Genomic DNA, 12695 nt, shown 5'->3' on the forward strand with positions numbered 1-12695 from the left:
CTCACTCTAGCCCGGGCAACAAAGTGAGACTCTGTCTCAAAAAAAAAATAAATAAATAAAAAAAAATAAAATGTGGGGCGTGGACACCACAGAGTGCTATTCGGCTATGAGGAGCAGCGGTGAGGGGGCACCTCTCGTGGTTCTCCTGGCCAGAGCTGGAACCCGTTCCAGTAAGCCAAGTATCCCAAGAATGGACACACGAGCACCACGTGCTCGCGCTCACCAGCAAATTGGTACGAACGGATGGACACCTAAGTGGACAGAGGGGAATCACCTTCATCGGGTGGGTGTCGGGCGGGTGGGGGGAGGGGATGGGCATACACCTCCATTAGGAATGGAGTGGGTGCGCACCGACTGGGGGATGGGCACACTTGAAGCTCTGACCCGAGGGGGGATGTTGGGAGAGGGCAACGTACCCGACCTTAACATTGGTACCCCCACAATACGCTGGAACGACATCCGAGGTAAATGAATAAGAACACAGGGGGGAGGGGGGCACGGGCAACACATGTCACCTGAATACTTGTACTCCCATCATCTGCTTGAAAAGAGAGAGAAAAGAAAATGCAATGATAGAGGTAAGAGACACTTTTTAAAAATAATGAATCCGAAGAGAAAAGTAAAAGGAGGCCTGTGGAGCAGGTCTGAGTGTGACTCCGGATCCCCCAACATCAGGTGCCACCACCAAAGATTCCTACGTGTAGCCCATAGAACTCCAAAAGCAACGGGACGAGTTCTGGTCACATACTCACTCAAAATGACCTCCTGGCCTTCTTCTGGAACTCCCTCCCCTCTCAGACTCTCAAGGTTTCCTCCAGCGTGTTGGTTCCCACAGAGCAGACGCTGTGAGGATCTTCCCGTATCCACACACCCATGGGAGACAGGCAGGCAGGGTGGTGTGTGGAACTGGCTGTGTCCACACACCTATGGATGATGGTCAGGCAGGGCACAGTGTGGAACTTGCTGTGTCCACACACCCACTGGAGATGGGCAGGAAGGGCGCTGTGTGGACATGGCTGTTTCCACTGATTCACGGGAGACGGGCAGGCAGGGCGCTGTGTGGATCTGGGTGTGTCCACACACCCATGGGAGACGGGCAGGCAGGGTGCAGTTGGAACTGGCTGTTTCCCCACACCCATGGGATACGGTCAGGCCGGGCGCGGTGTGGATCCGGCTGTGTCCACTCACCCATGAGACGGGCAGGCAGGACTCAGTGTGGATGTTGCTGTGTCCACTCACCCATGGGAGACGGGCAGGCAGGGCGCAGTGTGGATGTGGCTGTATCCACACACCCACGGGAGACGGTCAGGCAGAATGCTGTGTGGATGTGGCTTGTCCACACACCCACGGGAGACGGGCAGGCTGGGCGCCTAGTGGATCGGGCTGAGTCCACACACCCAAGCGAGACGGGCAGGTAGGGCACAGTGTGGATGTGACTGTGTCCACTCACCCCCGGTAGACCGGCAGGCTGGGCGCAGTGTGGAACTGGCTGTGTCCAATGACCCAAGTGAGACGGGAAGGCCGGGCGCAGTGTGGATGTGGCTGTGTCCACTCACCCACGGGAGACCGGCAGGTAGGGCGCAGTGTGGAACTGGCTGTGTCCACTCACCAACGAGATATGGGCAGTCAGGGCGCAGTGTGAAACAGGCTGTGTGCACACACCAAAGGGAGATGGGCAAGCAGGGAGCATTGTGGATCTGGCTGTGTCCACTCACCCATGGGTGACGGGCAGGCAGGGCGCATTGTGGAACTTGCTGTGTCCACACACCCACCGGAGACTGGCAGGAAGGGTGCTGTGTGGACATGGCTTTTTCCACTGAACCACAGGAGATGGGCAAACAGGGCGCTCTGTGGACTTGGCTGTGTCCACTCACCCAAAGGAGACAGGCAGGCAGGGCGCTGTGTGGATCTGGGTGTGTCCACACACCAACGGGATACGAGCAGGCAGGGCGCAGTTGGAACAGGCTGTGTCCACAAACCCTTGGAAAACGGTCAGGCAGGTTGCTGTGTGGATCTGGCTGTGTCCACACACCCAAGGGAGATGGGCAGGCTGGGCGCTGTGTGGAACTGGCTGTGTCCACTCACCCACAGGAGACGGGCAGGCATGGCTCAGTGTGGAACTGGCTGTGTCCACGCACCCATGGGGCACGGTCTGGCAGGGTGCTGTGTGGATCTGGCCGTGTCCACACACCCACGGGAGACGAGCAGTCAGGGCACAGTGTGGAACTTTTTGTGTCCACATACCCACTGGAGACTGGCAAAAAGGGTGCTTTGTGTACATGGCTGTTTCCACTGACCCACGGGAGACAGGCAGGCAGGGCGCTCTGTGGACGTGGCTGTGTCCACTCTCCCAAAGGAGAGAGGCAGGCAGGGCGCAGTGTGGATGTGCCTGTGTCCACTCACCCACGGGTGACGGGAAGGCAGTGCGCAGTGTGGATCTTGCCGTGTCCACACACCCACGGGAGACGGGCAGGCAGGGCGCAGTGTGGATGTGGCTGTTTCCACTCACCCACGGGAGACGGGCAGGCAGGGCGCAGTGTGGATCTGGCTATGTCCACTCACCCACGGGAGACGGGCAGGAAGGGCGCAGTGTGGATCTGACTGTGTCCACTCACCCATGGGTTTCGGGCAGGCAGAGCTCTGTGTGGATCTGCCTGAGTCCACACACCCACCGGAGACGGGCAGGCAGGGCGCTGTGTAGATCTGGCTGTCTCCACACCCCAAGGGATATGGTCAGGCAGGACACTGTGTGGATCTGGCTGTGTCCATTCACTCACGGTAGATGGGCAGACAGGGTGCTCTGTGGATCTGGCATGTCCACTCACCCACAGGATACGGGCAGGCAGGGCGCAGTGTGGATCTAGCTGTGTCCACTAACCTACGGGAGACGGGCAGGCAGGGCGCTGTGTGGATCTTGCCGTGTTCACACAGCCACGGGAGATGGGTAGGCAGGGCGCTGTGTGGGTCTGCCTGTGTCCAATTACCCATGGGGGACAGGCAGGCAGGGCGCTGTGTAGATCTGGCTCTGTCCATACACCCATGGGAGACGGTCAGGCAGGGCAGTGTTGGATCTGGCTGTGTCCACACACCCACGGGAGACGGGCAGGCAGGGCGCTGTGTAGATCTGCCCGTATACACACACCCACAGGAGATGGGCAGGCAGGGCACAGTGTGTATGTGGCCGTGTCCACACATCCACGGGAGATAGGCTGGCAGGGTGCAGTGTGGATGTGGCTGTGTCCACTCACCCACGGGAGACCGGCAGGTAGGACGCAGTGTGGAACTGCCTGTGTCCACTCACCAACGAGATACGGGCAGTCAGGGCGCAGTGTGAAACAGGCTGTGTGCACACACCAAAGGGAGATGGGCAAGCAGGGCGCAGTGTGGAACTGGCTGTGTCCACACACCCATGGGAGATGGGCAGGCCGTGCGCTGTGTTGATCTGGGTGTGTCCACACACCCACGGGAGACGGGCAGGCAGGGCGCAGTGTGGATCTTGCCATGTCCACACACCCATGGGAGACGGGCAGGCAGTGCGCAGTGTCGATGTGGCCGTGTCCACACACCCACGGGAGATGGGCAGGCAGGGCGCTGTGTGGATCTGGCTGTGTCCACTCACCCACGGGAGACGGTCAGGAAGGTCGCTGTGTGGAACTGGCTGTGTCCACACACCCATGGGAGACGGTCAGTCAGGGTGCTCTCTGGATGTGCCTGTGTCCACTCACCCACGGGAGATGGGCAGGCTGGGCGCCGTGTGGATCTGGCTGTGTCCAATTACCCATGGGGTATGGGCAGGCAGGGCGCTGTGTGGATCTGGCTCTGTCCACACACCCACTGGAGATGGACAGGCAGGCACTGTGTGTATCTGGCCATGTCCACACATCCACGGGAGACAGGAAGGCCGGGCGCTGTGTGAATCTGGCTGTGTCCACTCACCCACGGGAGCCGGTCAGGCCAGGCGCGGTGTGGATCCGGCTGTGTCCACTCACCCACGAGACGGGCAGGCAGGACTCAGTGTGGATGTTGCTGTGTCCACTCACCCATGGGAGACGGACAGGCAGAGCTCTGTGTGGAACTGGCTGTGTCCACTCACCCACAGGAGATGGGCAGGCAGGGCGCAGTGTGGATGTGGCTGTATCCACACACCCATGGGAGATGGTCAGGCAGAATGCTGTGTGGATGTGGCTTGTCCACACACCCACGGGAGACGGGCAGGCTGGGCGCCTAGTGGATCGGGCTGAGTCCACACACCCAAGAGAGACGGGCAGGTAGGGCACAGTGTGGATGTGACTGTGTCCACTCACCCCGGTAGACCGGCAGGCTGGGCGCAGTGTGGAACTGGCTGTGTCCAATGACCTAAGTGAGATGGGCAGGCCGGGCGCAGTGTGGATGTGGCTGTGTCCACTCACCCACGGGAGACCGGCAGGTAGGGCACAGTGTGGAACTGGCTGTGTCCACTCACCAACGAGATCCGGGCAGTCAGGGCGCAGTGTGAAACAGGCTGTGTGCACACACCAAAGGGAGATGGGCAAGCAGGGAGCATTGTGGATCTGGCTGTGTCCACTCACCCATGAGTGACGGACAGGCAGTGCGCAGTGTGGAACTGGCTGTGTCCACACACACTCGGGAGATGGACAGATAGGGCGCCGTGTGGAACTGACTGTGTCCAATCACCCACGGGAGACGGGCAGGCAGGGCGCAATGTGGAACAGGCGCTGCCCACTCACCCATGGTAGAGAGGCAGGTAGGGCGCTCTGTGGGACAGGCTGTGTCCACTGACCCACGGTTGACGGGCAGGTAGGGCGCTGTTTGGAACTGGCTCTGTCCACTGACCCACGGGTGACAGGCAGGTAGGGAGCTGTGTGGAACTGACAGTGTCCACTCACCCACGGGAGAGGGGCAGGCAGGGCGCGGTGTGGAACTGGCGCTGTCCACTCACCCATGGTAGAGAGGCAGGTAGGGCGCTCTGTGGGACCGGCTGTGTCCACTGCCCCACGCGTGACAGGTAGGTAAGGCACTGTGTGGAACTGGCAGTGTCCACTCTCCCATGGGAGACGGGCAGGCAAGTCGCTGTGTTGAACTGGCTGTGTCCACTCACACACGGGACACGGGTAAGAAGGGCGCGGTGTGGAACTGGCGCTGTCCAATCACCCATGGTAGAGAGGCAGGTAGGGCGCTCTGTGGGACCGGCTGTGTCCAATGTCCCACGGGTGACGGGTAGGTAAGGCACTGTGTGGAACTGGCTTTGTCCACTCACCCACGGGGGACGGGCAGGCAGGGCGCTGTGTTGAACAGGCTGTGTCCACTCACACAGGAGAGATGGGCAGGCAAGGCGCTGTGTTGAAATGGCAGTGTCCATTTACCCACGGGAGACGGGCAGGCCATGCGCTGGGTTGACCTTGCTGTGTCCACACACCCACGGGAGACGGGCAGGCAGGGAGCTGTGTGGAACTGGCTGTGTCCAGTCACCCACGGGAGTCGGGCAGGCAGGGCGCTGTGTGGAACTTGCTGTGTCCACACACTCACCAGAGACAAGCAGGCAGGGCACAGTGTGGATCTGGCTGTGTCCACTAACCCACAGGAGATGGGCAGGCAGGGCACTGTGTGGATCTTGCCGTGTCCACACAGCCACAGGCGATGGGCAGGCAGGGCTCTGTGTGGGTCTGGCTGTGTCCAATAACCCATGGGGGACGGGCAGGCAGGGCGCTGTGTGGATCTGGCTGTGTCCACACACCCACGGGAGACGGGCAGGCAGGGAGCAGTGTGGAACTGGCTGTGTCTACACACCCTCGGGAGACGGGCAGGCAGGGGGCTGTGTGGATCTAGATGTTTCCACACAACCATGGGATACGGTCAGGCAGGGTGCTGTGTGGATGTGGCTGTGTCCACACACCCACGGGAGACGGGCAGGCTGGGCGCCGTGTGGATCTGACTGTGTCCACACACCCCCGGGAGACGGACAGGCAGGGCACGTTGTGGATGTGGCTGTGTCCACTCACCCACAAGAGATGGGCAGGAAGGGCGCAGTGTGGAACCGGCTGTGTCCACTCACACACGGGATACAGGCAGGTAGGGTGCAGTGTGGATCTTGCCATGTCCACACACCCACGGGAGACGGGTAGGCAAGGCACAGTGTGGAACTGGCTGTGTCCACTCACCCATGGGTGACGGGCACACAGGGCGCAGTGTAGAACTGGCTGTGTCCACTCACCCACGGGAGACGGGAAGGCAGGGCGCAGTGTGGATATGACTGTGTCCACTCACCCATGGGTGATGAGCAGGCAGAGCTCTGTGTAAATCTGGCTGTGTCCACACACCCACCGGAGAAGGGAAGGTAGGGCGCTGTGTGGATCTGGGTGTGTCCACTCACCCATGGGAGACAGTCAGGCAGGGGGCTGTGTGGATGTGCCTGTGTCCACTCACCCACGGGAGACGGGCTGGCTGGGCGCCGTGTGGATCTGGCTGTGTCTACACACCCACGGCAGACGGGCAGGCAGGGCTCAGTGTGGATCTTGCCGTGTCCACACACCCTTGGGAGACGGGCAGGCAGGGCGCTGTGTGGATCTGGCTGTGTCCAATCACCCACGGGAGACGGGCAAGCAAGGCTCTGTGTGGAACTGGCTGTCTACACAGCCCACGGGAGACGGTCAGGCAGGGCGGTGTGTGGATCTGGCTGTGTCCACACACCCATGGGAGTCGGGCAGGCAGGTCGCTGTGTGGAACTTTCTGTGTCCACACACACACCAGAGACAAGCAGGCAGGGCGCAGTGTGGATCTGGCTGTGTCCACTAACCCACGGGAGACGGGCAGGCAGGGCGCTGTGTGGATCTTGCTGTGTTCACACAGCCACGGGAGATGGGCAGGCAGGGCGCTGTGTGGGTCTGCCTGTGTCCAATTACCCATGGGGGACAGGCAGGCAGGGCGCTGTGTAGATCTGGCTCTGTCCACACACCCATGGGAGACGGTCAGGCAGGGCAGTGTTGGATCTGGCTGTGTCCACACACCCACGGGAGACGTGCAGGCAGGGCGCTGTGTAGATCTGCCCGTATCCACACACCCACGGGAGATGGGCAGGCAGGGCGCAGTGTGGATGTGGCTGTGTCCACTCACCCACGGGAGACCGGCAGGTAGGGCGCAGTGTGGAACTGGCTGTGTCCACTCACCAACGAGATACGGGCAGTCAGGGCGCAGTGTGAAACAGGCTGTGTGCACACACCAAAGGGAGATGGGCAAGCAGGGAGCAGTGTGGATCTGGCTGTGTCCACTCACTCATGGGTGACGGGCAGGCAGGGCGCAGTGTGGAACTGGCTGTGTCCACACACCCATGGGAGACGGGCAGGCCGTGTGCTGTGTTGATCTGGGTGTGTCCACACACCCACGGGAGACGGGCAGGCAGGGCGCAGTGTGGATCATGCCATGTCCACATACCCATGGGAGACGGGCAGGCAGTGCGCAGTGTCGATGTGGCCGTGTCCACACACCCATGGTAGATGGGCAGGCAGGGCGGTGTGTGGATCTGGCTGTGTCCACTCACCCACGGGAGACGAGCAGGCAGGCGCTGTGTGGATCTGGCTGTCTCCACACATCCAAGGGATACGGTCAGGCAAGGCACTGTGTGGATCTGGCTGTGTCCATTCACTCACGGTAGATGGGCAGACAGGGTGCTCTGTGGATCTGGCATGTCCACTCACCCACGTGAGACGGGCAGGCAGGGCGCAGTGTGGAACTGGCTGTGTCCACTCACCCACGGGAGACGGGCAAGCAGAGCTCTGTGTGGAACTGGCTGTCTAAACTGCCCATGGGAGACGGTCAAGTAGGGCAGTGTGTGGATCTGGCTGTGTCCACACACCCACGGGAGTCGGGCAGGCAGGGCGCTGTGTGGAACTTGCTGTGTCCACACACTCACCAGAGACAAGCAGGCAGGGCGCAGTGTGGATCTGGCTGTGTCCACTAACCCACGGGAGACGGGCAGGCAGGGCGCTGTGTGGATCTTGCCGTGTTCACACAGCCACGGAAGATGGGCAGGCAGGGCGCTGTGTAGAACTAGCTCTGTCCACACACCCATGGGAGACGGTCAGGCAGGGCAGTGTTGGATCTGGCTGTGTCCACACACCCACGGGAGATGGGCAGGCAGGGCGCTGTGTACATCTGCCCGTATCCACACACCCACAGGAGATGGGTAGGCAGGCACTGTGTGTATATTGCCATGTCCACACATCCACGGGAGACAGGCAGGCAGGGCGCAGTGTGGATGTGGCCGTGTCCACACACCCACGGGAGACAGGCAGGCCGGGCGCTGTGTGGATCTGGCTGTGTCCACTCACCCACGGGAGACGAGCAGGCAGGGCTCTGTGTGGAACTGGCTGTGTCCGCACACCCACAGGAGACGGGTAGGCAGGGCGCTGAGTGGATCTGGCTGTGTCCACTCACTCACGGGAGACGGGCAGGCAGGGCGCTGTGTAGATCTGGCCGTGTCCACACACCCACGGGAGATGAGCAGGCAGGGCGCAGTGTGGATGTGGCCGTGTCCACTCACCCATGGGTGAAGGGCAGGCAGGGCGCAGAGTGGAACTGGCTGTGTCCACACATCCTTTGGAGACGGGCAGGCAGGGTGCCGTGTGGATCTGGCTGTGTCCACTCACCCATGGGTGACGGGCAGGCAGGGCGCAGTGTGGAACTGGCTGTGTCCACTCACCCATGGGAGAAGGGCAGGCAAGTCGCTGTGTTGAACTGGCTGTGTCCACTCACACACGGGAGACGGGCAGGCAGGGCGCTGTGTTGAACTGGCAATGTCCAGTCACCCACGGGAGACGGGCATGCAGGTCACAGTGTTGACCTGGCTGTGTCCACTCACCCACGGGAGTCGGGCAGGTCGGGCGCTGTGTGGAACTGGCTCTGTCCACTCACCCATGGGAGACGTGCAGGCAGGGTGCTGTGTTGAACTGGCAGTGTCCAATCCCCGACGGGAAACAGACAGGGAGGGCGCAATATGGAACAGGCGATGTACACTCACCCATGGTAGAGAGGCAGGTAGGGCGCTCTGTGGGACCGGATGTGCCCACTGCCCCACGCGAGACAGGTTGGTAAGGCACTGTGTGGAACTGGCAGTGTCCACTCTCCCATGGGAGACGGGCAGGCAGGGCGCTGTGTTGAACTGGCAGTGTCCACTCACCCACGGGAGATGGGCAGGCAGGTCACTGTGTAGACCTGGCTGTGTCCACTCACGCACGGGACACGGGCAGTCAGGGCGCGGTGTGGAACTGGCAGTGTCTACTCACCGACGGTTGACGGGCAGGTAGTGTGCTGTGTGGAACTGGCTGTGTCCACTCACCCACGGGAGACGGGCAGAGAGGGTGCTGTGTGGATCTGGCTATGTCCACTGAACCACGGCAGACGGGCAGGCAGGGCGCAGTGCGGATCTGGCTGTGTCCACTCACCCACGGCAGACGGGCAGACAGGGCACAGTGTGAAATTGGCTGTGTCCACTCACCCACTGGAGACGGGTAGGCAAGGCGCAGTGTGGATCTGGCTGTGTACCGTCACCCACAGGAGACGGGCAGAGAGGGTGCTGTGTGGATCTGGCTATGTCCACCGACCCACAGCACACGGGCAGGCAGGGCGCTGTGCGGATCTGGCTGTGTCCACTCACCCACCGCAGACGGGCAGGCAGGGCGCAGCGTGTATCTGGCTGTGTCCACTCACCCAGGGGAGACGGGCAGGCAAGGCGCAGTGTGGATCTGGCTGTGTCCACTCACCCACGGGAGACGGGCAGAGAGGGCGCTGTGTGGATCTGGCTATGTACACTGACCCACGGCAGACGGGCAGGCAAGGCGCAGTGCGGATCTGGGTGTGTCCACTTAACCACGGCAGACGGGCATGCAGGGCGCAGTGCGGATCTGGCTGTGTCCACTCACCCACGGGAGACAGGCAGGCAAGGTGCAGTGTGGATCTGGCTGTGTCCACTCACCCACGGGAGACGGGCAGAGAGGGTGCTGTGTGGATCTGGCAATGTCCACTGACCCACGGCAGACGGGCAGGCAGGGCGCAGTGCGGATCTGGCTGTGTCCACTCACCCACGGCAGACGGGCAGACAGGGCGCAGTGCGGATCTGGCTGTGTCCACTCACCCATGGGAGACGGGCAGGCAAGGCGCAGTGTGGATCTGGCTGTGTCCAGTCACCCACGGGAGACGGGCAGAGATGGTGCTGTGTGGATCTGGCTATGTCCATTGACCCACGGCAGACGGGCAGGCAGGGCGCACTGCGGATCTGGCTGTGTCCACTCAGCCATGGAAGACGGGCAGGCAGGGCGCATTGCGAATTTGGCTGTGGCCACTCACCAATGGGAGACGGGCAGGCAGGGCGCAGTGTTGATCTGGCAGTGTCCACTCACCCACGGGAGACGGGCAGAGAGGGTGCTGTGTGGATTTGGCTCGGTCCACTTACCCACGGCAGACGGGCAGGCAGGGCGCACTGCGGATCTGGCTGTGTCCACTCAGCCATGGAAGACGGGCAGGCAGGGCGCATTGCGAATTTGGCTGTGGCCACTCACCAATGGGAGACGGGCAGGCAGGGCGCAGTGTTGATCTGGCTGTGTCCACTCACCCACGGGAGACGGGCAGAGAGGGTGCTGTGTGGATTTGGCTCGGTCCACTTACCCACGGCAGACGGGCAGGCAGGGCGCAGTGCGGATCTGTCTGTGTCCACACTCCCACGCGAGACGGGGAGTGAGGGCGCAGTGTCGATCTGGCTGTGTCCACTCACCCACGGGAGACGGGCAGGCAGGGCGCAGTGTGGATCTGGCTGTGTCCACCCTCCTACGGGCGACGGGCAGGCAGGGTGCAGTGTGGATCTGGCTGTGTCCACTCACCCACGGGAGACGGGCAGACAAGGCGCAGTGTGGATCTGGCTGTGTCCACTCACCCACGGGAGACGGGCAGAGAGGGTGCTGTGTGGATCTGGCTATGTCAACTGACCCACGGCAGACGGGCAGGCAGGGCGCACTCCGGATCTGGCTGTGTCCAATCACCCACAGCAGACGGGCAGGTAGGGCGCAGTGCGGATCTGGCTGTGTCCTCTGACCCACGGCAGACGGTCAGGCAGGGCGCAGTCCAGATCTGGCTGTGTCCCCTCACCCACGGGAGACGGGCAGGAAGGGCGCAGTGCGGATCTGGCTGTGTCCACTCATCCAGGGGAGACGGGAAGGCAAGGCGCAGTGTGGATCTGGCTGTGTCCACTCATCCACGGGAAACGGGCAGAGAGAGTGCTGTGTGGATCTGGCTATGTCCACTGACCCACGGCAGACGGGCAGCCATGGCGCAGTGTGGATCTGGCTGTGTCCACTCACCCTCGGCAGACGGGCAGGCAGGGCGCAGTGCAGATCTGGCTGTGTCCACTCACCCACGGGAGACGGGCAGAGAGGGTGCTGTGTGTATCTGGCTATGTCCACTGACCCACGGCAGACGGGCAGGCAGGGCACAGTGTGGATCTGGCTGTGTCGACTCTTCCACGGGAGACGGGCAGAGAGGGTGTTGTGTGGATCTGGCTATGTCCACTGACCCATGGCATACGGGCAGGCAGGGCGCAGTTCGGATCTGGCTGTGTCCACTCACCCTTGGCAGACGGGCAGGCAAGGCGCAGTGCGGATCTGGCTGTGTCCACTCACCCACGGGAGACGGGCAGGAAGGGCGCAGTGCGGATCTGCCTGTGTCCACTCACCCTGGGAGAAGGGCAGGCAGGGCGCAGTGCGGATCTGGCTGTGTCCACTCACCCACGGGAGACGGGCAGGCAGGGCTCAGTGCGGATTTGGCTGTGTCCACTCACCCACGGGAGACGGGCAGGCAAGGCGCAGTGCAGATCTGGCTGTGTCCACTCACCCACGGGAGACGGGCAGGCAGGGCGCAGTGTGGATCTGGCTGTGTCCCCTGACCCACGGGAGACGGACAGAGAGGGTTCTGTGGGGATCTGGCTATGTCCACTGACCCACGGCAGACGGGCAGGCAGGGCGCAGTGCGGATCTGGCTGTGTCCACTCACCCAGGGCAGACGGGCAGGCAGGGCGCCGTGCGGATCTGACTGTGTCCACTCACCCACGGGAGACGGGCAGGCCAGGCGCAGTGTGGATCTGGCTGTGTCCACTCCCCCACGGGAGACGAGCAGAGAGGGTGCTTTGTGGATCTGGCTATGTCCTCTGACACACGGCAGATGGGCAGGCAGGGCGCAGTGCGGATCTGGCTGTGTCCACTCACCCACGGGAGACGGGCAGGCAGGGGACAGGGCGGATCTGGCTGTGTCCTCTTACCCACGGGAGACCGGCAGGCAAGGCGCAGTGCGGATCTGGCTGTGTCCACTCACCCATGGGAGACGGGCAGGGAAGGCGCAGTGTGGATCTGGCTGTGTCCACTCACCCACGGGAGACGGGTAGGCAAGGCGCAGTGTGGTTCTGGCTGTATCCACTCACCCACGGGAGACGGGCAGAGAGGGTGCTGTGTTGATCTGGCTATGTCCACTGACCCACGGCAGACGGGCAGGCAGGGCGCAGTGAGGATCTGGCTGTGTCCACTCACCCACGGCAGACGGTCAGGCAGGGCGCAGTGCGGATCTGGCTGTGTCCACTCACCCACAGCAGACGGTCAGGCAGGGCGCAGTGCGGATCTGGCTGTGTCCACTCACCCACGGGAGACGAGTAGGCAAGGCAC

Source organism: Microcebus murinus, chromosome 25, assembly GCF_040939455.1.
Source record: "Microcebus murinus isolate Inina chromosome 25, M.murinus_Inina_mat1.0, whole genome shotgun sequence".
Classification (NCBI taxonomy): Eukaryota; Metazoa; Chordata; class Mammalia; order Primates; family Cheirogaleidae; genus Microcebus; species Microcebus murinus.